The following is a 24,336-nucleotide window of genomic DNA, read 5'->3' on the forward strand; positions in this document are numbered from 1 at the left end:
GGGGAGAGAGGTAAAGAGACCGAGTTAGGGGGAGAGAGGTAAAGAGACTGAGTTAGGGGGAGAGAGGTAAAGAGACAGAGTGAGACGGAGAGAGGTAAAGAGGCCGAATGAGGGGGAGAGATGTAAAGAGACCGAGTTAGGGGGAGAGAGGTAAAGAGACCGAGTGAGACGGAGAGAGGTAAAGAGGCCGAATGAGGGGGAGAGATGTAAAGAGACCGAGTGAGGGGGAGAGAGGTAAAGAGACCGTGTGAGGGGGATAGAGGTAAAGAGACCGAGTGAGGGGGAGAGAGGTAAAGAGACTGAGTGAGGGGGAGAGAGGTATAGAGGCCGAATGAGGGGGAGAGATGTAAAGAGACCGAGTGAGGGGGAGAGAGGTAAAGAGACCGAGTGAGGGGGAGAGAGGTAAAGAGGCCGAATGAGGGGGAGAGCGTAAAGAGACCGAGTGAGGGGGAGAGAGGTAAAGAGACTGAGTCAGGGGGAGAGAGGTAAAGAGACCGAGTGAGACGGAGAGAGGTAAAGAGACCGAGTGAGGGGGAGAGATGTAAAGAGACCGAGTGAGGGGGAGAGAGGTAAAGAGACCGAGTGAGGGGGAGAGAGGTAAAGAGGCCGAATGAGGGGGAGAGATGTAAAGAGACCCAGTGAGGGGGAGAGAGCTAAAGAGACTGAGTTAGGGGGAGAGAGGTAAAGAGACCGAGTGAGACGGAGAGAGGTAAAGAGACCGAGTGAGACGGAGAGAGGTAAAGAGACCGAGTGAGACGGAGAGAGGTAAAGAGGCCGAATGAGGGGGAGAGATGTAAAGAGACCGAGTGAGGGGGAGAGAGGTAAAGAGGCCGAATGAGGGGGAGAGATGTAAAGAGACCGAGTGACGGGGAGAGAGGTAAAGAGGCCGAATGAGGGGGAGAGATGTAAAGAGACCGAGTTAGGGGGAGAGAGGTAAAGAGGCCGAATGAGGGGGAGAGAGGTAAAGAGGCCGAATGAGGGGAGAGATGTAAAGAGACCGAGTGAGGGGGAGAGAGGTAAAGAGACTGAGTTAGGGGGAGAGAGGTAAAGAGACCGAGTGAGACGGAGAGAGATAAAGAGACCGAGTGAGGGGGAGAGAGGTAAAGAGACCGAGTTAGGGGGAGAGAGGTAAAGAGACCGAGTTAGGGGGAGAGAGGTAAAGAGACCGAGTGAGACGGAGAGAGGTAAAGAGGCCGAATGAGGGGGAGAGAGATAAAAGAGACCGAGTGAGGGGGAGAGAGGTAAAGAGGCCGAATGAGGGGGAGAGAGGTAAAGAGACCGAGTGAGGGGGAGAGAGGTAAAGAGGCCGAATGAGGGGGAGATGTAAAGAGACCGAGTGAGGGGGAGAGATGTAAAGAGACCGAGTGAGGGGAGAGAGGTAAAGAGGCCGAATGAGGGGGAGAGAGGTAAAGAGACCGAATGAGGGGAGAGAGGTAAAGAGACAGTGTGAGGCAGAGAGAGGTAAAGAGACAGAGTGAGGGGAAGAGAGGTAAAGAGACTGAGTGAGGGGGAGAGAGGTAAAGAGACCGAGTGAGGGGAGAGAGGTAAAAAGACAGAGTGAGGGGGAGAGATGTAAAGAGACCGAGTGAGGGGGAGAGAGGTAAAGAGACCGTGTGAGGGGGAGAGAGGTAAAGAGACTGAGTGAGGGGGAGAGATGTAAAGAGACCGAGTGAGGGGGAGAGAGGTAAAGAGACCGAGTGAGGGGGAGAGAGGTAAAGAGGCCGAATGAGGGGGAGAGATGTAAAGAGACCCAGTGAGGGGGAGAGAGCTAAAGAGACTGAGTTAGGGGGAGAGAGGTAAAGAGACCGAGTGAGACGGAGAGAGGTAAAGAGACCGAGTGAGGGGGAGAGATGTAAAGAGACCGAGTGAGGGGGAGAGAGGTAAAGAGACCGAGTGAGGGGGAGAGAGGTAAAGAGACCGAATGAGGGGGAGAGATGTAAAGAGACCGAGTGAGGGGGAGAGAGGTAAAGAGACCGAGTTAGGGGAGAGAGGTAAAGAGACTGAGTTAGGGGGAGAGAGGTAAAGAGACCGAGTGAGACGGAGAGAGGTAAAGAGACCGAGTGAGGGGGAGAGAGGTAAAGAGACCGAGTGAGGGGGAGAGAGGTAAAGAGACTGAGTGAGGGGGAGAGAGGTATAGAGGCCGAATGAGGGGGAGAGATGTAAAGAGACCGAGTGAGGGGGAGAGAGGTAAAGAGACCGAGTGAGGGGGAGAGAGGTAAAGAGGCCGAATGAGGGGAGAGATGTAAAGAGACCGAGTGAGGGGGGAGAGAGGTAAAGAGACTGAGTCAGGGGAGAGAGGTAAAGAGACCGAGTGAGACGGAGAGAGGTAAAGAGACCGAGTGAGGGGGGAGAGATGTAAAGAGACCGAGTGAGGGGGAGAGAGGTAAAGAGACCGAGTGAGGGGAGAGAGGTAAAGAGGCCGAATGAGGGGGAGAGATGTAAAGAGACCCAGTGAGGGGAGAGAGCTAAAGAGACTGAGTTAGGGGAGAGAGGTAAAGAGACCGAGTGAGACGGAGAGAGGTAAAGAGACCGAGTGAGACGGAGAGAGGTAAAGAGACCGAGTGAGACGGAGAGAGGTAAAGAGGCCGAATGAGGGGGAGAGATGTAAAGAGACCGAGTGAGGGGGAGAGAGGTAAAGAGGCCGAATGAGGGGGAGAGATGTAAAGAGACCGAGTGAAGAGAGGTAAAGAGGCCGAATGAGGGGAGAGATGTAAAGAGACCGAGTTAGGGGGAGAGAGGTAAAGAGGCCGAATGAGGGGGAGAGAGGTAAAGAGGCCGAATGAGGGGAGAGATGTAAAGAGACCGAGTGAGGGGGAGAGAGGTAAAGAGACTGAGTTAGGGGGAGAGAGGTAAAGAGACCGAGTGAGACGGAGAGAGATAAAGAGACCGAGTGAGGGGGAGAGAGGTAAAGAGACCGAGTTAGGGGGAGAGAGTAAAGAGACCGAGTTAGGGGGAGAGAGGTAAAGAGACCGAGTGAGACGGAGAGAGGTAAAGAGGCCGAATGAGGGGGAGAGAGATAAAAGAGACCGAGTGAGGGGGAGAGAGGTAAAGAGGCCGAATGAGGGGGAGAGAGGTAAAGAGACCGAGTGAGGGGGAGAGAGGTAAAGAGGCCGAATGAGGGGGAGAGATGTAAAGAGACCGAGTGAGGGGGAGAGATGTAAAGAGACCGAGTGAGGGGGAGAGAGGTAAAGAGGCCGAATGAGGGGGAGAGAGGTAAAGAGACCGTGTGAGGCGGAGAGAGGTAAAGAGACAGTGTGAGGCAGAGAGAGGTAAAGAGACAGAGTGAGGGGAAGAGAGGTAAAGAGACTGAGTTAGGGGGAGAGAGGTAAAGAGACCGAGTGAGACGGAGAGAGGTAAAGAGACCGAGTGAGACGGAGAGAGGTAAAGAGACCGAGTGAGACGGAGAGAGGTAAAGAGGCCGAATGAGGGGGAGAGATGTAAAGAGACCGAGTGAGGGGGAGAGAGGTAAAGAGGCCGAATGAGGGGGAGAGATGTAAAGAGACCGAGTGACGGGGAGAGAGGTAAAGAGGCCGAATGAGGGGGAGAGATGTAAAGAGACCGAGTTAGGGGGAGAGAGGTAAAGAGGCCGAATGAGGGGGAGAGAGGTAAAGAGGCCGAATGAGGGGGAGAGATGTAAAGAGACCGAGTGAGGGGGAGAGGGTAAAGAGACTGAGTTAGGGGGAGAGAGGTAAAGAGACCGAGTGAGACGGAGAGAGATAAAGAGACCGAGTGAGGGGGAGAGAGTAAAGAGACCGAGTTAGGGGGAGAGAGGTAAAGAGACCGAGTTAGGGGGAGAGAGGTAAAGAGACCGAGTGAGACGGAGAGAGGTAAAGAGGCCGAATGAGGGGGAGAGAGATAAAAGAGACCGAGTGAGGGGGAGAGAGGTAAAGAGGCCGAATGAGGGGGAGAGAGGTAAAGAGACCGAGTGAGGGGGAGAGAGGTAAAGAGGCCGAATGAGGGGGAGAGATGTAAAGAGACCGAGTGAGGGGGAGAGATGTAAAGAGACCGAGTGAGGGGGAGAGAGGTAAAGAGGCCGAATGAGGGGGAGAGAGGTAAAGAGACCGTGTGAGGCGGAGAGAGGTAAAGAGACAGTGTGAGGCAGAGAGAGGTAAAGAGACAGAGTGAGGGGAAGAGAGGTAAAGAGACTGAGTGAGGGGGAGAGAGGTAAAGAGACCGAGTGAGGGGGAGAGAGGTAAAAAGACAGAGTGAGGGGGAGAGATGTAAAGAGACCGAGTGAGGGGGAGAGAGGTAAAGAGACCGTGTGAGGGGAGAGAGGTAAAGAGACTGAGTGAGGGGGAGAGATGTAAAGAGACCGAGTGAGGGGAGAGAGGTAAAGAGACCGAGTGAGGGGGAGAGAGGTAAAGAGGCCGAATGAGGGGGAGAGATGTAAAGAGACCCAGTGAGGGGGAGAGAGCTAAAGAGACTGAGTTAGGGGGAGAGAGGTAAAGAGACCGAGTGAGACGGAGAGAGGTAAAGAGACCGAGTGAGGGGGAGAGAGGTAAAGAGACCGAGTTAGGGGGAGAGAGGTAAAGAGACTGAGTTAGGGGGAGAGAGGTAAAGAGACCGAGTGAGACGGAGAGAGGTAAAGAGGCCGAATGAGGGGAGAGAGATGTAAAGAGACCGAGTTAGGGGGAGAGAGGTAAAGAGACCAAGTGAGACAGAGAGAGGTAAAGAGGCCGAATGAGGGGGAGAGATGTAAAGAGACCGAGTGAGGGGGAGAGAGGTAAAGAGGCCGAATGAGGGGGAGAGAGGTAAAGAGGCCGAATGAGGGGGAGAGATGTAAAGAGACCGAGTGAGGGGAGAGAGGTAAAGAGACTGAGTGAGGGGAGAGAGGTAAAGAGACTGAGTGAGGGGAGAGATGTAAAGAGACCGAGTGAGGGGGAGAGAGGTAAAGAGACCGAGTGAGACGGAGAGAGGTAAAGAGACCGAGTGAGGGGGAGAGAGGTAAAGAGACTGAGTGAGGGGGAGGGAGGTAAAGAGGCCGAGTGAGACGGAGAGAGGTAAAGAGACCGAGTGAGGGGGAGAGAGGTAAAGAGACCGAGTGAGACGGAGAGAGGTAAAGAGACCGAGTGAGGGGGAGAGAGGTAAAGAGACCGAATGAGGGGGAGAGATGTAAAGAGACCCAGTGAGGGGAGAGAGGTAAAGAGACCGAGTGAGGGGGAGAGAGGTAAAGAGACCGAGTTAGGGGGAGAGAGGTAAAGAGACTGAGTGAGGGGTAGAGATGTAAAGAGACCGAGTGAGGGGGAGACCGAATGAGGGGGAGAGATGTAAAGAGACAGAGTGAGGGGGAGAGAGGTAAAGAGACCGAGTGAGACGGAGAGAGGTAAAGAGACCGAATGAGGGGGAGAGATGTAAAGAGACCGAGTGAGGGGGAGAGAGGTAAAGAGACTGAGTGAGGGGGAGAGAGGTAAAGAGACTGAGTGAGGGGGAGAGATGTAAAGAGACCGAGTGAGGGGGAGAGAGGTAAAGAGACCGAGTGAGACGGAGAGAGGTAAAGAGACCGAATGAGGGGAGAGATGTAAAGAGACCGAGTGAGGGGGAGAGAGGTAAAGAGACTGAGTTAGGGGGAGAGAGGTAAAGAGACCGAGTGAGACGGAGAGAGGTAAAGAGACCGAGTGAGGGGGAGAGAGGTAAAGAGACCGAGTGAGGGGGGAGAGAGGTAAAGAGACTGAGTGAGGGGGAGAGAGGTAAAGAGACTGAGTGAGGGGAGGGAGGTAAAGAGGCCGAGTGAGACGGAGAGAGGTAAAGAGACCGAGTGAGGGGGAGAGAGGTAAAGAGACCGAGTGAGGGGGAGAGAGGTAAAGAGGCCGAATGAGGGGGAGTGATGTAAAGAGACCCAGTGAGGGGGAGAGAGGTAAAGAGACCGAGTGAGACGGAGAGAGGTAAAGAGACCGAGTGAGGGGGAGAGAGGTAAAGAGACCGAGTTAGGGGAGAGAGGTAAAGAGACTGAGTGAGGGGTAGAGATGTAAAGAGACCGAGTGAGGGGGGAGACCGAATGAGGGGGAGAGATGTAAAGAGACAGAGTGAGGGGGAGAAAGAGGTAAAGAGACCGAGAGACGGAGAGATGTAAAGAGACCGAGTGAGGGGGAGAGATGTAAAGAGACCGAGTGAGGGGGAGAGAGGTAAAGAGGCCGAATGAGGGGGAGAGATGTAAAGAGACCGAGTGAGGGGGAGAGAGGTAAAGAGGCCGAATGAGGGGAGAGATGTAAAGAGACCGAGTTAGGGGGAGAGAGGTAAAGAGGCCGAATGAGGGGGAGAGAGGTAAAGAGGCCGAATGAGGGGGAGAGATGTAAAGAGACCGAGTGAGGGGGAGAGAGGTAAAGAGACTGAGTTAGGGGGAGAGAGGTAAAGAGACCGAGTGAGACGGAGAGAGGTAAAGAGACCGAGTGAGGGGGAGAGAGGTAAAGAGACCGAGTTAGGGGGAGAGAGGTAAAGAGACTGAGTTAGGGGGAGAGAGGTAAAGAGACCGAGTGAGACGGAGAGGTAAAGAGGCCGAATGAGGGGGAGAGAGGTAAAGAGACCGAGTGAGGGGGAGAGAGGTAAAGAGACCGAGTGAGGGGGAGAGAGGTAAAGAGGCAGAATGAGGGGGAGAGATGTAAAGAGACCGAGTGAGGGGAGAGAGGTAAAGAGGCCGAATGAGGGGAGAGAGGTAAAGAGACCGAGTGAGGGGAGAGAGGTAAAGAGGCCGAATGAGGGGGAGAGATGTAAAGAGACCGAGTGAGGGGGAGTGATGTAAAGAGACCGAGTGAGGGGAGAGAGGTAAAGAGGCCGTGTGAGGGGGAGAGAGGTATAGAGGCCGAATGAGGGGGAGAGATGTAAAGAGACCGAGTGAGGGGGAGAGAGGTAAAGAGACCGAGTGAAGGGGAGAGAGGTAAAGAGGCCGAATGAGGGGGAGAGATGTAAAGAGACCGAGTGAGGGGAGAGAGGTAAAGAGACTGAGTTAGGGGGAGAGAGGTAAAGAGACCGAGTGAGACGGAGAGAGGTAAAGAGACCGAGTGAGGGGGAGAGATGTAAAGAGACCGAGTTAGGGGGAGAGAGGTAAAGAGACCGAGTGAGGGGAGAGAGGTAAAGAGGCCGAATGAGGGGGAGTGATGTAAAGAGACCCAGTGAGGGGGAGAGAGGTAAAGAGACCGCGTGAGACGAAGAGAGGTAAAGAGACCGAGTGAGGGGAGAGAGGTAAAGAGACCGGTTAGGGGAGAGAGGTAAAGAGACTGAGTTAGGGGGAGAGAGGTAAAGAGACCAAGTGAGACGGAGAGAGGTAAAGAGGCCGAATGAGGGGGAGAGATGTAAAGAGACCGAGTGAGGGGGAGAGATGTAAAGAGACCGAGTGAGGGGGAGAGAGGTAAAGAGGCCGAATGAGGGGGAGAGATGTAAAGAGACCGAGTGAGGGGGAGAGAGGTAAAGAGGCCGAATGAGGGGGAGAGATGTAAAGAGACCGAGTTAGGGGGAGAGAGGTAAAGAGGCCGAATGAGGGGGGAGAGAGGTAAAGAGGCCGAATGAGGGGAGAGATGTAAAGAGACCGAGTGAGGGGGAGAGAGGTAAAGAGACTGAGTGAGGGGGAGGGAGGTAAAGAGGCCGAGTGAGACGGAGAGAGGTAAAGAGACCGAGTGAGGGGGAGAGAGGTAAAGAGACCGAGTGAGACAGAGAGAGGTAAAGAGACCGAGTGAGGGGGAGAGAGGTAAAGAGACCGAGTGAGGGGGAGAGAGGTAAAGAGGCCGAATGAGGGGGAGTGATGTAAAGAGACCCAGTGAGGGGGAGAGAGGTAAAGAGACCGAGTGAGACGGAGAGAGGTAAAGAGACCGAGTGAGGGGGAGAGAGGTAAAGAGACCGAGTTAGGGGGAGAGAGGTAAAGAGACTGAGTGAGGGGTAGAGATGTAAAGAGACCGAGTGAGGGGGAGACCGAGTGAGGGGGAGAGATGTAAAGAGACAGAGTGAGGGGGAGAGAGGTAAAGAGACCGAGTGAGACGGAGAGAGGTAAAGAGACAGAGTGAGGGGGAGAGAGGTAAAGAGACAGAGTAAGGGGGAGAAATGTAAAGAGACCGAGTGAGGGGGAGAGAGGTAAAGAGACAGAGTGAGGGGGAGAGAGGTAAAGAGACCGAGTGAGGCGGAGAGAGGTAAAGAGACAGAGTTAGGGGGAGAGAGGTAAAGAGACCGAGTGAGACGGAGAGAGGTAAAGAGACCGAGTGAGGGGGAGAGATGTAAAGAGACCGAGTGAGGGGGAGAGAGGTAAAGAGACCGAGTGAGGGGGAGAGAGGTAAAGAGGCCGAATGAGGGGGAGTGATGTAAAGAGACCCAGTGAGGGGGAGAGAGGTAAAGAGACCGAGTGAGACGGAGAGAGGTAAAGAGACCGAGTGAGGGGGAGAGAGGTAAAGAGACCGAGTTAGGGGGAGAGAGGTAAAGAGACTGAGTTAGGGGAGAGAGGTAAAGAGACCAAGTGAGACGGAGAGAGGTAAAGAGGCCGAATGAGGGGAGAGATGTAAAGAGACCGAGTGAGGGGGAGAGATGTAAAGAGACCGAGTGAGGGGGAGAGAGGTAAAGAGGCCGAATGAGGGGAGAGATGTAAAGAGACCGAGTGAGGGGGAGAGAGGTAAAGAGGCCGAATGAGGGGGAGAGATGTAAAGAGACCGAGTTAGGGGGAGAGAGGTAAAGAGGCCGAATGAGGGGGAGAGAGGTAAAGAGGCCGAATGAGGGGGAGAGATGTAAAGAGACCGAGTGAGGGGGAGAGAGGTAAAGAGACTGAGTGAGGGGAAAGAGGTAAAGAGACTGAGTGAGGGGTAGAGATGTAAAGAGACCGAGTGAGCGGGAGAGAGGTAAAGAGACCGAGTGAGACGGAGAGAGGTAAAGAGACCGAATGAGGGGGAGAGATGTAAAGAGACCGAGTGAGGGGAGAGAGGTAAAGAGACCGAGTGAGGGGGAGAGAGGTAAAGAGACCGAGTTAGGGGGAGAGAGGTAAAGAGACCGAGTGAGGGGGAGAGAGGTAAAGAGACCGAGTTAGGGGGAGAGAGGTAAAGAGACCGAGTGAGACGGAGAGAGGTAAAGAGGCCGAATGAGGGGGAGAGAGGTAAAGAGACAGAGTGAGGGGGAGAGAGGTAAAGAGACCGAGTGAGGGGGAGAGAGGTAAAGAGGCAGAATGAGGGGGAGAGATGTAAAGAGACCGAGTGAGGGGGAGAGAGGTAAAGAGACCGAGTGAGACGGAGAGAGGTAAAGAGACCGAGTGAGGGGGAGAGAGGTAAAGAGACCGAGTGAGGGGGAGAGAGGTAAAGAGACTGAGTGAGGGGGAGAGAGGTAAAGAGACTGAGTGAGGGGGAGGGAGGTAAAGAGGCCGAATGAGGGGAGAGATGTAAAGAGACCGAGTGAGGGGGAGAGAGGTAAAGAGACTGAGTGAGGCGGAGAGATGTAAAGAGACCGAGTGAGGGGGAGAGAGGTAAAGAGACCGAGTGAGGGGGAGAGAGGTAAAGAGACCGAGTGAGGGGGAGAGAGGTAAAGAGACTGAGTGAGGGGGAGAGATGTAAAGAGGCCGAGTGAGGGGGAGAGAGGTAAAGAGGCCGAATGAGGGGGAGAGATGTAAAGAGACCGAGTGAGGGGGAGAGAGGTAAAGAGACAGAGTGAGGGGGAGAGAGGTAAAGAGACCGAATGAGGGGGAGAGAGGTAAAGAGGACGAATGAGGGGGAGAGATGTAAAGAGACAGAGTGAGGGGGAGAGAGGTAAAGAGGCCGTGTGAGGGGGAGAGTGGTAAAGAGACTGAGTGAGGGGGAGAGAGGTAAAGAGACCGTGTGAGGGGAGAGAGGTAAAGAGACCGTGTGAGGGGGAGAGATGTAAAGAGACCGAGTGAGGGGGAGAGAGGTAAAGAGGCCGAATGAGGGGGAGAGAGGTAAAGAGACCGAGTGAGGGGGAGAGAGGTAAAGAGACCGAGTGAGGGGGAGAGAGGTAAAGAGGCAGAATGAGGGGGAGAGATGTAAAGAGACCGAGTGAGGGGGAGAGAGGTAAAGAGGCCGAATGAGGGGGAGAGAGGTAAAGAGACCGAGTGAGGGGGAGAGAGGTAAAGAGGCCGAATGAGGGGGAGAGATGTAAAGAGACCGAGTGAGGGGGAGTGATGTAAAGAGACCGAGTGAGGGGGAGAGAGGTAAAGAGGCCGTGTGAGGGGGAGAGAGGTATAGAGGCCGAATGAGGGGGAGAGATGTAAAGAGACCGAGTGAGGGGGAGAGAGGTAAAGAGACCGAGTGAGGGGGAGAGAGGTAAAGAGGCCGAATGAGGGGGAGAGATGTAAAGAGACCGAGTGAGGGGGAGAGAGGTAAAGAGACTGAGTTAGGGGGAGAGAGGTAAAGAGACCGAGTGAGACGGAGAGAGGTAAAGAGACCGAGTGAGGGGGAGAGATGTAAAGAGACCGAGTGAGGGGGAGAGAGGTAAAGAGACCGAGTGAGGGGGAGAGAGGTAAAGAGGCCGAATGAGGGGGAGTGATGTAAAGAGACCCAGTGAGGGGGAGAGAGGTAAAGAGACCGCCGAAGAGAGGTAAAGAGACCGAGTGAGGGGAGAGAGGTAAAGAGACCGAGTTAGGGGGAGAGAGGTAAAGAGACTGAGTTAGGGGGAGAGAGGTAAAGAGACCAAGTGAGACGGAGAGAGGTAAAGAGGCCGAATGAGGGGGAGAGATGTAAAGAGACCGAGTGAGGGGAGAGATGTAAAGAGACCGAGTGAGGGGAGAGAGGTAAAGAGGCCGAATGAGGGGAGAGATGTAAAGAGACCGAGTGAGGGGGAGAGAGGTAAAGAGGCCGAATGAGGGGGAGAGATGTAAAGAGACCGAGTTAGGGGAGAGAGGTAAAGAGGCCGAATGAGGGGGAGAGAGGTAAAGAGGCCGAATGAGGGGGAGAGATGTAAAGAGACCGAGTGAGGGGGAGAGAGGTAAAGAGACTGAGTGAGGGGGAGGGAGGTAAAGAGGCCGAGTGAGACGGAGAGAGGTAAAGAGACCGAGTGAGGGGGAGAGAGGTAAAGAGACCGAGTGAGACAGAGAGAGGTAAAGAGACCGAGTGAGGGGGAGAGAGGTAAAGAGACCGAGTGAGGGGGAGAGAGGTAAAGAGGCCGAATGAGGGGGAGTGATGTAAAGAGACCCAGTGAGGGGGAGAGAGGTAAAGAGACCGAGTGAGACGGAGAGAGGTAAAGAGACCGAGTGAGGGGAGAGAGGTAAAGAGACCGAGTTAGGGGGAGAGAGGTAAAGAGACTGAGTGAGGGGTAGAGATGTAAAGAGACCGAGTGAGGGGGAGACCGAGTGAGGGGGAGAGATGTAAAGAGACAGAGTGAGGGGGAGAGAGGTAAAGAGACCGAGTGAGACGGAGAGAGGTAAAGAGACAGAGTGAGGGGGAGAGAGGTAAAGAGACAGAGTAAGGGGAGAAATGTAAAGAGACCGAGTGAGGGGGAGAGAGGTAAAGAGACAGAGTGAGGGGGAGAGAGGTAAAGAGACCGAGTGAGGCGGAGAGAGGTAAAGAGACAGAGTTAGGGGGAGAGAGGTAAAGAGACCGAGTGAGACGGAGAGAGGTAAAGAGACCGAGTGAGGGGGAGAGATGTAAAGAGACCGAGTGAGGGGGAGAGAGGTAAAGAGACCGAGTGAGGGGAGAGAGGTAAAGAGGCCGAATGAGGGGGAGTGATGTAAAGAGACCCAGTGAGGGGAGAGAGAGGTAAAGAGACCGAGTGAGACGGAGAGAGGTAAAGAGACCGAGTGAGGGGGAGAGAGGTAAAGAGACCGAGTTAGGGGGAGAGAGGTAAAGAGACTGAGTTAGGGGGAGAGAGGTAAAGAGACCAAGTGAGACGGAGAGAGGTAAAGAGGCCGAATGAGGGGGAGAGATGTAAAGAGACCGAGTGAGGGGGAGAGATGTAAAGAGACCGAGTGAGGGGGAGAGAGGTAAAGAGGCCGAATGAGGGGGAGAGATGTAAAGAGACCGAGTGAGGGGGAGAGAGGTAAAGAGGCCGAATGAGGGGGAGAGATGTAAAGAGACCGAGTTAGGGGGAGAGAGGTAAAGAGGCCGAATGAGGGGGAGAGAGGTAAAGAGGCCGAATGAGGGGGAGAGATGTAAAGAGACCGAGTGAGGGGGAGAGAGGTAAAGAGACTGAGTGAGGGGGAAAGAGGTAAAGAGACTGAGTGAGGGGTAGAGATGTAAAGAGACCGAGTGAGCGGGAGAGAGGTAAAGAGACCGAGTGAGACGGAGAGAGGTAAAGAGACCGAATGAGGGGGAGAGATGTAAAGAGACCGAGTGAGGGGGAGAGAGGTAAAGAGACCGAGTGAGGGGGAGAGAGGTAAAGAGACCGAGTTAGGGGGAGAGAGGTAAAGAGACCGAGTGAGACAGAGAGAGGTAAAGAGACCGAGTTAGGGGGAGAGAGGTAAAGAGACCGAGTGAGACGGAGAGAGGTAAAGAGGCCGAATGAGGGGGAGAGAGGTAAAGAGACAGAGTGAGGGGGAGAGAGGTAAAGAGACCGAGTGAGGGGGAGAGAGGTAAAGAGGCAGAATGAGGGGGAGAGATGTAAAGAGACCGAGTGAGGGGGAGAGAGGTAAAGAGACCGAGTGAGACGGAGAGAGGTAAAGAGACCGAGTGAGGGGGAGAGAGGTAAAGAGACCGAGTGAGGGGGAGAGAGGTAAAGAGACTGAGTGAGGGGAGAGAGGTAAAGAGACTGAGTGAGGGGGAGGGAGGTAAAGAGGCCGAATGAGGGGGAGAGATGTAAAGAGACCGAGTGAGGGGGAGAGAGGTAAAGAGACTGAGTGAGGCGGAGAGATGTAAAGAGACCGAGTGAGGGGAGAGAGGTAAAGAGACCGAGTGAGGGGGAGAGAGGTAAAGAGACCGAGTGAGGGGGAGAGAGGTAAAGAGGCCGAGTGAGGGGGAGAGAGGTAAAGAGGCCGAATGAGGGGAGAGATGTAAAGAGACCGAGTGAGGGGGAGAGAGGTAAAGAGACAGAGTGAGGGGGAGAGAGGTAAAGAGGCCGAATGAGGGGAGAGAGGTAAAGAGGACGAATGAGGGGGAGAGATGTAAAGAGACAGAGTGAGGGGGAGAGAGGTAAAGAGGCCGTGTGAGGGGGAGAGTGGTAAAGAGACTGAGTGAGGGGGAGAGAGGTAAAGAGACCGTGTGAGGGGGAGAGAGGTAAAGAGACCGAGTGAGGGGGAGAGAGGTAAAGAGACTGAGTGAGGGGGAGAGATGTAAAGAGACCGAGTGAGGGGGAGACCAAGTGAGGGGGAGAGATGTAAAGAGACAGAGTGAGGGGGAGAGAGGTAAAGAGACCGAGTGAGACGGAGAGAGGTAAAGAGACAGAGTGAGGGGGAGAGAGGTAAAGAGACAGAGTAAGGGGGAGAAATGTAAAGAGACCGAGTGAGGGGGAGAGAGGTAAAGAGACAGAGTGAGGGGGAGAGAGGTAAAGAGACCGAGTGAGGCAGAGAGGTAAAGAGACAGAGTGAGGGGGAGAGAGGTAAAGAGACTGAGTGAGGGGGAGAGAGGTAAAGAGACTGAGTGAGGGGGAGAGATGTAAAGAGACCGAGTGAGGGGGAGAGAGGTAAAGAGACCGAGTGAGGGGGAGAGAGGTAAAGAGACCGTGTGAGGGGGAGAGAGGTATAGAGGCCGAATGAGGGGGAGAGATGTAAAGAGACCGAGTGAGGGGGAGAGAGGTAAAGAGACTGAGTGAGGGGGAAAGAGGTAAAGAGACTGAGTGAGGGGTAGAGATGTAAAGAGACCGAGTGAGCAGAAGAGAGGTAAAGAGACCGAGTGAGACGGAGAGAGGTAAAGAGACCGAATGAGGGGGAGAGATGTAAAGAGACCGAGTGAGGGGGAGAGAGGTAAAGAGACCGAGTTAGGGGGAGAGAGGTAAAGAGACCGAGTGAGACAGAGAGAGGTAAAGAGACCGAGTTAGGGGGAGAGAGGTAAAGAGACCGAGTGAGACGGAGAGAGGTAAAGAGGCCGAATGAGGGGGAGAGAGGTAAAGAGACAGAGTGAGGGGGAGAGAGGTAAAGAGACCGAGTGAGGGGGAGAGAGGTAAAGAGGCAGAATGAGGGGGAGAGATGTAAAGAGACCGAGTGAGGGGGAGAGAGGTAAAGAGACCGAGTGAGGGGGAGAGAGAGTAAAGAGACCGAGTGAGACGGAGAGAGGTAAAGAGACCGAATGAGGGGGAGAGATGTAAAGAGACCGAGTGAGGGGGAGAGAGGTAAAGAGACCGAGTGAGGGGGAGAGAGGTAAAGAGACCGAGTTAGGGGGAGAGAGGTAAAGAGACCGAGTGAGACAGAGAGAGGTAAAGAGACCGAGTTAGGGGAGAGAGGTAAAGAGACCGAGTGAGACGGAGAGAGGTAAAGAGGCCGAATGAGGGGGAGAGAGGTAAAGAGACAGAGTGAGGGGGAGAGAGGTAAAGAGACCGAGTGAGGGGGAGAGAGGTAAAGAGGCAGAATGAGGGGGAGAGATGTAAAGAGACCGAGTGAGGGGAGAGAGGTAAAGAGACCGAGTGAGACGGAGAGAGGTAAAGAGACCGAGTGAGGGGGAGAGAGGTAAAGAGACCGAGTGAGGGGGAGAGAGGTAAAGAGACTGAGTGAGGGGGAGAGAGGTAAAGAGACTGAGTGAGGGGGAGAGAGGTAAAGAGGCCGAATGAGGGGGAGAGATGTAAAGAGACCGAGTGAGGGGGAGAGAGGTAAAGAGACCGAGTGAGGGGGAGAGAGGTAAAGAGACCGAGTGAGGGGGAGAGAGGTAAAGAGACCGAGTGAGGGGGAGAGGTAAAGAGACCGAGTGAGGGGGAGAGAGGTAAAGAGGCCGAGTGAGGGGGAGAGAGGTAAAGAGACCGAATGAGGGGGAGAGATGTAAAGAGACCGAGTGAGGGGAGAGAGGTAAAGAGACAGAGTGAGGGGGAGAGAGGTAAAGAGACCGAATGAGGGGGAGAGAGGTAAAGAGACAGAATGAGGGGGAGAGATGTAAAGAGACAGAGTGAGGGGGAGAGAGGTAAAGAGACCGAGTGAGGGGGAGAGTGGTAAAGAGACTGAGTGAGGGGGAGAGAGGACAAAGAGACTGAGTGAGGGGGAGAGATGTAAAGAGACCGAGTGAGGGGGAGAGAGGTAAAGAGACTGAGTGGGGGAGAGAGGTAAAGAGACCGAGTGAGGGGGAGACCAAGGTAAAGAGAAAGAGACAGAGTGAGGGGGAGAGAGGTAAAGAGACCGAGTGAGGGGAGAGAGGTAAAGAGACAGAGTGAGGGGAGAGAGGTAAAGAGACCGAAATGTGAGACCGAGGAGGGGGAGAGAGTAAAGAGACAGAGTGAGGGGGAGAGAGGTAAAGAGACCGAGTGAGGGGGAGAGAGGTAAAGAGACAGAGTGAGGGAGAGAGGTAAAGAGACTGAGTGAGGGGGAGAGAGGTAAAGAGACTGAGTGAGGGGGAGAGATGTAAAGAGACCGAGTGAGGGGGAGAGAGGTAAAGAGACCGAGTGAGGGGAGAGAGGTAAAGAGACCGAGTGAGGGGGAGAGGTAAAGAGGCCGAATGAGGGGGAGAGATGTAAAGAGACCGAGTGAGGGAGAGATGTAAAGAGACTGAGTGAGGGGGAGAGAGGTAAAGAGACTGAGTGAGGGGAGAGATGTAAAGAGACCGAGTGAGGGGGAGAGAGGTAAAGAGACCGAGTGAGGGGAGAGAGGTAAAGAGACCGAAGAGGGGGAGAGAGGTAAAGAGACCGAGTGAGGGGGAGAGAGGTAAAGAGGGAGTGAGAGAGGTAAAGAGACCGAGTGAGACAGAGAGAGGTAAAGAGACCGAGTTAGGGGAGAGAGGTAAAGAGACCGAGTGAGACGGAGAGAGGTAAAGAGACCGAATGAGGGGGAGAGAGGTAAAGAGACAGAGTGAGGGGGAGAGAGGTAAAGAGACCGAGTGAGGGGGAGAGAGGTAAAGAGGCAGAATGAGGGGGAGAGATGTAAAGAGACCGAGTGGGGGAGAGAGGTAAAGAGACCGAGTGAGACGGGAGAGAGGTAAAGAGACCGAGTGAGGGGAGAGAGGTAAAGAGACCGAGTGAGGGGGAGAGAGGTAAAGAGACTGAGTGAGGGGAGAGGGTAAAGAGACTGAGTGAGGGGGGGAGGAGGTAAAGAGGCCGAATGAGGGGGAGAGATGTAAAGAGACCGAGTGAGGGGGAGAGAGGTAAAGAGACTGAGTGAGGCGGAGAGATGTAAAGAGACCGAGTGAGGGGGAGAGAGTAAAGAGACCGAGTGAGGGGAGAGAGAAAGAGACCGAAGGGGAGACCGAGGTAAAGAGACTGAGTGAGGGGGAGAGAGGTAAAGAGACTGAGTGAGGGGGAGAGAGGTAAAGAGGCCGAATGAGGGGGAGAGATGTAAAGAGACCGAGTGAGGGGAGAGAGGTAAAGAGACAGAGTGAGGGGGAGAGAGGTAAAGAGGCCGAATGAGGGGGAGAGGTAAAGAGGCCGAATGAGGGGAGAGATGTAAAGAGACAGAGTGAGGGGGAGAGAGTTAAAGAGGCCGTGTGAGGGGGAGAGAGTGGTAAAGAGACTGAGTGAGGGGGAGAGAGGTAAAGAGACCGTGTGAGGGGGAGAGAGGTAAAGAGACCGAGTGAGGGGGAGAGAGGTAAAGAGACTGAGTGAGGGGGAGAGATGAAAAGAGACCGAGTGAGGGGGAGACCAAGTGAGGGGGAGAGATGTAAAGAGACAGAGTGAGGGGGAGAGAGGTAAAGAGACCGAGTGAGACGGAGAGAGGTAAAGAGACAGAGTGAGGGGGAGAGAGGTAAAGAGACAGAGTAAGGGGGAGAAATGTAAAGAGACCGAGTGAGGGGAGAGAGGTAAAGAGACAGAGTGAGGGGGAGAGAGGTAAAGAGACCGAGTGAGGCAGAGAGGTAAAGAGACAGAGTGAGGGGGAGAGAGGTAAAGAGACTGAGTGAGGGGGAGAGAGGTAAAGAGACTGAGTGAGGGGGAGAGATGTAAAGAGACCGAGTGAGGGGGAGAGAGGTAAAGAGACCGAGTGAGGGGAGAGAGGTAAAGAGACCGAGTGAGACGGAGAGAGGTATAGAGGCCGAATGAGGGGGAGAGATGTAAAGAGACCGAGTGAGGGGGAGAGAGGTAAAGAGACTGAGTTAGGGGGAGAGAGGTAAAGAGACCGAGTGAGACGGAGAGAGGTAAAGAGGCCGAATGAGGGGGAGAGATGTAAAGAGACCGAGTTAGGGGGAGAGAGGTAAAGAGACCGAGTGAGACGGAGAGAGGTAAAGAGGCCGAATGAGGGGGAGAGATGTAAAGAGACCGAGTGAGGGGGAGAGATGTAAAGAGACAGAGTGAGGGGGAGAGAGGTAAAGAGACCGAGTGAGACGGAGAGAGGTAAAGAGACAGAGTGAGGGGGAGAGAGGTAAAGAGACAGAGTAAGGGGGAGAAATGTAAAGAGACCGAGTGAGGGGGAGAGAGGTAAAGAGACAGAGTGAGGGGGAGAGAGGTAAAGAGACCGAGTGAGGCAGAGAGGTAAAGAGACAGAGTGAGGGGGAGAGAGGTAAAGAGACTGAGTGAGGGGGAGAGAGGTAAAGAGACTGAGTGAGGGGGAGAGATGTAAAGAGACCGAGTGAGGGGGAGAGAGGTAAAGAGACAGAGTGAGGGGGAGAGAGGTAAAGAGACCGAGTGAGGCAGAGAGGTAAAGAGACAGAGTGAGGGGGAGAGAGGTAAAGAGACTGAGTGAGGGGAGAGAGGTAAAGAGACTGAGTGAGGGGGAGAGATGTAAAGAGACCGAGTGAGGGGGAGAGAGGTAAAGAGACCGAGTGAGGGGGAGAGAGGTAAAGAGACCGAGTGAGACGGAGAGAGGTATAGAGGCCGAATGAGGGGGAGAGATGTAAAGAGACCGAGTGAGGCAGAGAGGTAAAGAGACAGAGTGAGGGGGAGAGAGGTAAAGAGACCGAGTGAGGGGGAGAGAGGTAAAGAGACTGAGTGAGGGGGAGAGATGTAAAGAGACCGAGTGAGGGGGAGAGAGGTAAAGAGACCGAGTGAGGGGGAGAGAGGTAAAGAGACCGAGTGAGACGGAGAGAGGTATAGAGGCCGAATGAGGGGGAGAGATGTAAAGAGACCGAGTGAGGGGGAGAGAGGTAAAGAGACTGAGTTAGGGGGAGAGAGGTAAAGAGACCGAGTGAGACGGAGAGAGGTAAAGAGGCCGAATGAGGGGGAGAGATGTAAAGAGACCGAGTTAGGGGAGAGAGGTAAAGAGACCGAGTGAGACGGAGAGAGGTAAAGAGGCCGAATGAGGGGGAGAGATGTAAAGAGACCGAGTGAGGGGAGAGATGTAAAGAGACAGAGTGAGGGGGAGAGAGGTAAAGAGACCGAGTGAGACGGAGAGAGGTAAAGAGACAGAGTGAGGGGAGAGAGGTAAAGAGACAGAGTAAGGGGGAGAAATGTAAAGAGACCGAGTGAGGGGGAGAGAGGTAAAGAGACAGAGTGAGGGGAGAGAGGTAAAGAGACCGAGTGAGGCAGAGAGGTAAAGAGACAGAGTGAGGGGAGAGAGGTAAAGAGACTGAGTGAGGGGGAGAGGTAAAGAGACTGAGTGAGGGGGAGAGATGTAAAGAGACCGAGTGAGGGGGAGAGAGGTAAAGAGACCGAGTGAGGGGGAGAGAGGTAAAGAGACCGTGTGAGGGGGAGAGAGGTATAGAGGCCGAATGAGGGGGAGAGATGTAAAGAGACCGAGTGAGGGGAGAGAGGTAAAGAGACCGAGTGAGGGGGAGAGAGGTAAAGAGGCCGAATGAGGGGAGAGATGTAAAGAGACCGAGTGAGGGGGAGAGAGGTAAAGAGACTGAGTTAGGGGGAGAGAGGTAAAGAGACCGAGTGAGACGGAGAGAGGTAAAGAGACCGAGTGAGGGGAGAGATGTAAAGAGACCGAGTGAGGGGAGAGAGGTAAAGAGACCGAGTGAGGGGAGAGAGGTAAAGAGGCCGAATGAGGGGGAGAGATGTAAAGAGACCCAGTGAGGGGGAGAGAGGTAAAGAGACTGAGTTAGGGGGAGAGAGGTAAAGAGACCGAGTGAGACGGAGAGAGGTAAAGAGACCGAGTGAGGGGGAGAGAGGTAAAGAGACCGAGTTAGGGGGAGAGAGGTAAAGAGACTGAGTTAGGGGGAGAGAGGTAAAGAGACCGAGTGAGACGGAGAGAGGTAAAGAGGCCGAATGAGGGGGAGAGATGTAAAGAGACCGAGTTAGGGGAGAGAGGTAAAGAGACCGAGTGAGACGGAGAGAGGTAAAGAGGCCGAATGAGGGGGAGAGATGTAAAGAGACCGAGTGAGGGGAGAGAGAGGTAAAGAGGCCGAATGAGGGGGAGAGATGTAAAGAGGCCGAATGAGGGGAGAGATGTAAAGAGACCGAGTGAGGGGGGAGAGAGGTAAAGAGACTGAGTGAGGGGAGAGAGTTAAAGAGACTGAGTGAGGGGGAGAGATGTAAAGAGACCGAGTGAGGGGGAGAGAGGTAAAGAGACCGAGTGAGACGGAGAGAGGTAAAGAGACCGAATGAGGGGGAGAGATGTAAAGAGACCGAGTGAGGGGGAGAGAGGTAAAGAGACTGAGTTAGGGGGAGAGAGGTAAAGAGACCGAGTGAGACGGAGAGAGGTAAAGAGACCGAGTGAGGGGGAGAGAGGTAAAGAGACCGAGTGAGGGGGAGAGAGGTAAAGAGACTGAGTGAGGGGGAGAGAGGTAAAGAGACTGAGTGAGGGGAGGGAGGTAAAGAGGCCGAATGAGGGGGAGAGATGTAAAGAGACCGAGTGAGGGGGAGAGAGGTAAAGAGACTGAGTGAGGCGGAGAGATGTAAAGAGACCGAGTGAGGGGGAGAGAGGTAAAGAGACCGAGTGAGGGGGAGAGAGGTAAAGAGACCGAGTGAGGGGGAGAGAGGTAAAGAGACTGAGTGAGGGGAGAGATGTAAAGAGGCCGAGTGAGGGGGAGAGAGGTAAAGAGACCGAGTGAGGGGGAGAGAGGTAAAGAGACTGAGTGAGGGGGAGAGAGGTAAAGAGACTGAGTGACGGGGAGAGATGTAAAGAGGCCGAGTGAGGGGGAGAGAGGTAAAGAGACCGAGTGAGGGGGAGAGAGGTAAAGAGACCGAGTGAGGGGGAGAGAGGTAAAGAGTGCAATAAACCTGGATGTTTCTATTCATCTCCCTGAAGTGGAGACGTCTGGCTTTGGCAGACTGAGCACAAAAACAGAAAGAAGTTAATGTAAATATAGTAAGGTCAATGTGGTGGACAGTGTGACTCAACTACTGAACAGCTATTAGTGTACTTCACACATCCATTTTCATTCATTTATCTGCCCCGACCATGAAATTAAAATCAAAACGTCACTGCCATATTTTGTGTTACATTAAGGTGCATTAACCTGTGACTGTGTATGAGAGAAAACAGAGTAAACTTCACAGGCACAGCAGGGGGAGAAAATGTAGTGTGTGTGTGTGTGTGTGTGTGTGTGTGTGTGTGTGTGTGTGTGTGTGTGTGTGTGTGTGTGTGTGTGTGTGTGTGTGTGTGTGTGTGTGTGTGTGTGTGTGTGTGTGTGTGTGTGTGTGTGTGTGTGTGTGTGTGTGTGTGTGTGTGTGTGTGTGTGTGTGTGTGTGGTGACTGTGTGTTTGTTTATCTATGCTCCTCTGGCTTTCTGGTCTGCATAAAACACTAATCCAATAGTCAACGCTCTGAGAAAAGTGTTCTGTTTCTGACCCCTGGTTCACGGTTGCTTCCTGTTCCGACCAATCAGACGAGTCTGTCCGTCGTTGACTGGCTGCTACAGAACCTCTCATGTTACTCTGGGATCAAATGGGGCTTGGAAGCAGGGTAGCATTTCTATGGAGGCCATACAGCTACAGCATCTCAAACCAACCCGCTTCAAAGGGTGCCAGTCCACCCCCTGAAGGCACCCTGCTGCATCGCCCTCCATCCCCCCAGTCTGGACCACAATGCCAGGTGACACAGGGTGCTCAGACAGACCTTGAAGTCTGACACCTTCACACCACGGTCCCTAAGCCCCACCCGGTGACCTCCTCTGTCTGTGAGCCACAGAGCATCCCAGCTGAGCAAGGCCATACTTGGATCAGATGGGAACTATGGAAACGTCATTGACACCACAGAACTGAGCACTAACTTAGATAAGATCAGCATATGGATCACGGAATGAACAGAAGACATTTTGGAGACCACTGCTTTTTAATGGATATCAGGTGTTGACCAGAGCCCGAAGAACAACGACGAGGCCATTAGAACAAGGGCTCACCTGTTCTGTGGTTTGTGATTGTGCATGTCAGGAGGATGTGGTGAGGGAAGGGGCTGAGTGATGATGATACTCCACAGGGAGAGAGGTGATGCTGACAGACCTCCATTATGAACAGACTGTAATTCCATCTCTTTCAAATCAACAGAGGTTATTACCTCTCCAAATCACTAGCTTTGTAACCTTGTCACACATAGTTATTATCTGAGAGAAGGCCATGGGACTGAATTATCCTCAATTATCTACGAGGAAAATCAGTCACGTTGATTAGCATGCTACCTGGTTAAATGGATTTCCCATAGAAGAGGCTGTGACAAAAATCCAAATGGATTGAGTATACGCCCTGGGTGACACCACGGTGATGCATGGTCTTAGTAACCAACCAGGAAATGTTTGTGAGCTGAGTAGTTCCCATATTTAGGGTTAAAGGTCGTGAAAATGCCAGTTTGGTTTAAGCCATGTCACTCAATAGAGACATAACGGAGTTTGAATGAACCTCAGCAGGAAACCCTCAAGGGGGGATGGAAAGCTAGCTCCCCTCCAGTAGATGTTTGTTTTTGGTATTAGAGGGAGGTTAAACGGTTTAAGCTGAGCAGAGGTGGAATAAGAATAACCCTCTAGTGTTAAGACTGAGCACCTCTCTCTCCCATAGTGTGTAAACCCAAACAAACATCAACGCGACGCCGAGACGCTATGAGATACTAACACCAGACACTTAAACTAGATATAGACTGAGGTATTATGAACAAGGACAAGATGTTGATCAGAAGCACATGGGGGTGAGCGTATTCACTTCTTCCCTGTTTCTCCACCTTTCTCTCTATATGCCTCCGTTTCACTTCTCTGTTTCTCCATCTTTCTCTCTATATGCCTCCGTTTCACATCTCTGTCTCTCCATCTTTCTCTCTATATGCCTCCCATTCACTTCTTCTCTGTTTCTCCATCTTTCTCTCTATATTCCTCCGTATCTCTTCTCTGTTTCTCTGTTTCTCCATCTTTCTCTCTATATTCCTCCGTATCTCTTCTCTGTTTCTCTGTTTCTCCATCTTTCTCTCTATATTCCTCCGTATCTCTTCTCTGTTTCTCTGTTTCTCCATCTTTCTCTCTATATTCCTCCGTATCTCTTCTCTGTTTCTCTGTTTCTCCATCTTTCTTTCTATATGCCTCCGTTTATATAATAAATAATAATATAATAATATATGCCATTTAGCAGACTTCTTCTCTGCCTCTCCATCTTTATCTCTATATTCCTCCGTTTCACTTCTCTGTTTCTCCATCTTTCTCTCTATATGCCTCCGTTTCACTTCTCTGTTTCTCCATCTTTCTCTCTATATGCCTCCCATTCACTTCTTCTCTATTTCTCCATATTTCTCTCTATATGCCTCCGTTTCACTTCTCTGTTTCTCCATCTTTCTCTCTATATGCCTCCGTTTCACTTCTCTGTTTCTCCATCTTTCTCTCTATATGCCTCCCATTCACTTCTTCTCTGTTTCTCCATCTTTCTCTCTATATGCCTCCGTTTCACTTCTCTGTTTCTCCATCTTTCTCTCTATATGCCTCCCATTCACTTCTTCTCTGTCTCTCCATCTTTCTCTCTATATGCCTCCCATTCACTTATTCTCTGTCTCTCCATCTTTCTCTCTATATGCCTCCCATTCACTTCTTCTCTGTCTCTCCATCTTTCTCTCTATATGCCTCCCATTCACTTCTTCTCTGTCTCTCTGTCTTTCTCTCTATATGCCTCCCATTCACTTCTTCTCTGTCTCTCCATCTTTCTCTCTATATGCCTCCCATTCACTTCTTCTCTGTCTCTCCATCTTTCTCTCTATATGCCTCCCATTCACTTCTTCTCTGTTTCTCCATCTTTCTCTCTATATGCCTCCTATTCACTTCTTCTCTGTCTCTCCATATTTCTCTCTATATGCCTCCCATTCACTTCTTCTCTGTTTCTCCATCTTTCTCTCTATATGCCTCCGTTTCACTTCTCTGTTTCTCCATCTTTCTCTCTATATGCCTCCCATTCACTTCTTCTCTGTTTCTCCATCTTTCTCTCTATATGCCTCCGTTTCACTTCTCTGTTTCTCCATCTTTCTCTCTATATGCCTCCGTTTCACTTCTCTGTTTCTCCATCTTTCTCTCTATATGCCTCCCATTCACTTCTTCTCTGTCTCTCCATCTTTCTCTCTATATGCCTCCCATTCACTTCTTCTCTGTCTCTCTGTCTTTCTCTCTATATGCCTCCCATTCACTTCTTCTCTGTCTCTCTGTCTTTCTCTCTATATGCCTCCCATTCACTTCTTCTCTGTCTCTCTGTCTTTCTCTCTATATGCCTCCGTTTCACTTCTTCTCTGTTTCTCCATCTTTCTCTCTATATGCCTCCAATTCACTTCCTCTCTGCCTCTCCATCTTTCTCTATATATGCCTCCCATTCACTTCTTCTCTGTCTCTCCATCTTTCTCTCTGTATGCCTCCCATTAACTTCTTCTCTGTCTCTCTGTCTTTCTCTCTATATGCCTACGTTTCACTTCTCTGTTTCTCCATCTTTCTCTCTATATGCCTCCGTTTCACTTCTCTGTCTCTCCATCTTTCTCTCTATATGCCTCCCATTCACTTATTCTCTGTCTCTCTGTCTTTCTCTCTATATGCCTCCCATTCACTTCTTCTCTGTTTCTCCATCTTTCTCTCTATATGCCTCCGTTTCACTTCTCTGTTTCTCCATCTTTCTCTCTATATGCCTCCGTTTCACTTCTCTGTTTCTCCATCTTTCTCTCTATATGCTTCCGTTTCACTTCTGTTTCTCCATCTTTCTCTCTATATGCCTCCGTTTCACTTCTTCTCTGTCTCTCCATCTTTCTCTCTATATGCCTCCGTTTCACTTCTTCTCTGTCTCTCCATCTTTCTCTCTATATGCCTCCGTTTCACTTCTTCTCTGTTTCTCCATCTTTCTCTCTATATGCCTCCCATTTCACTTCTTCTCTGTCTCTCCATCTTTCTCTCTATATGCCTCCGTTTCACTTCTTCTCTGTTTCTCCATCTTTCTCTCTATATGCCTCCGTTTCACTTCTTCTCTGTCTCTCCATCTTTCTCTCTATATGCCTCCCATTCACTTCTTCTCTGTCTCTCCATCTTTCTCTCTATATTCCTCCGTATCTCT

The sequence above is a fragment of the Oncorhynchus gorbuscha genome, linkage group LG16, assembly GCF_021184085.1.
Source record: "Oncorhynchus gorbuscha isolate QuinsamMale2020 ecotype Even-year linkage group LG16, OgorEven_v1.0, whole genome shotgun sequence".
In the NCBI taxonomy this organism is placed as follows: Eukaryota; Metazoa; Chordata; class Actinopteri; order Salmoniformes; family Salmonidae; genus Oncorhynchus; species Oncorhynchus gorbuscha.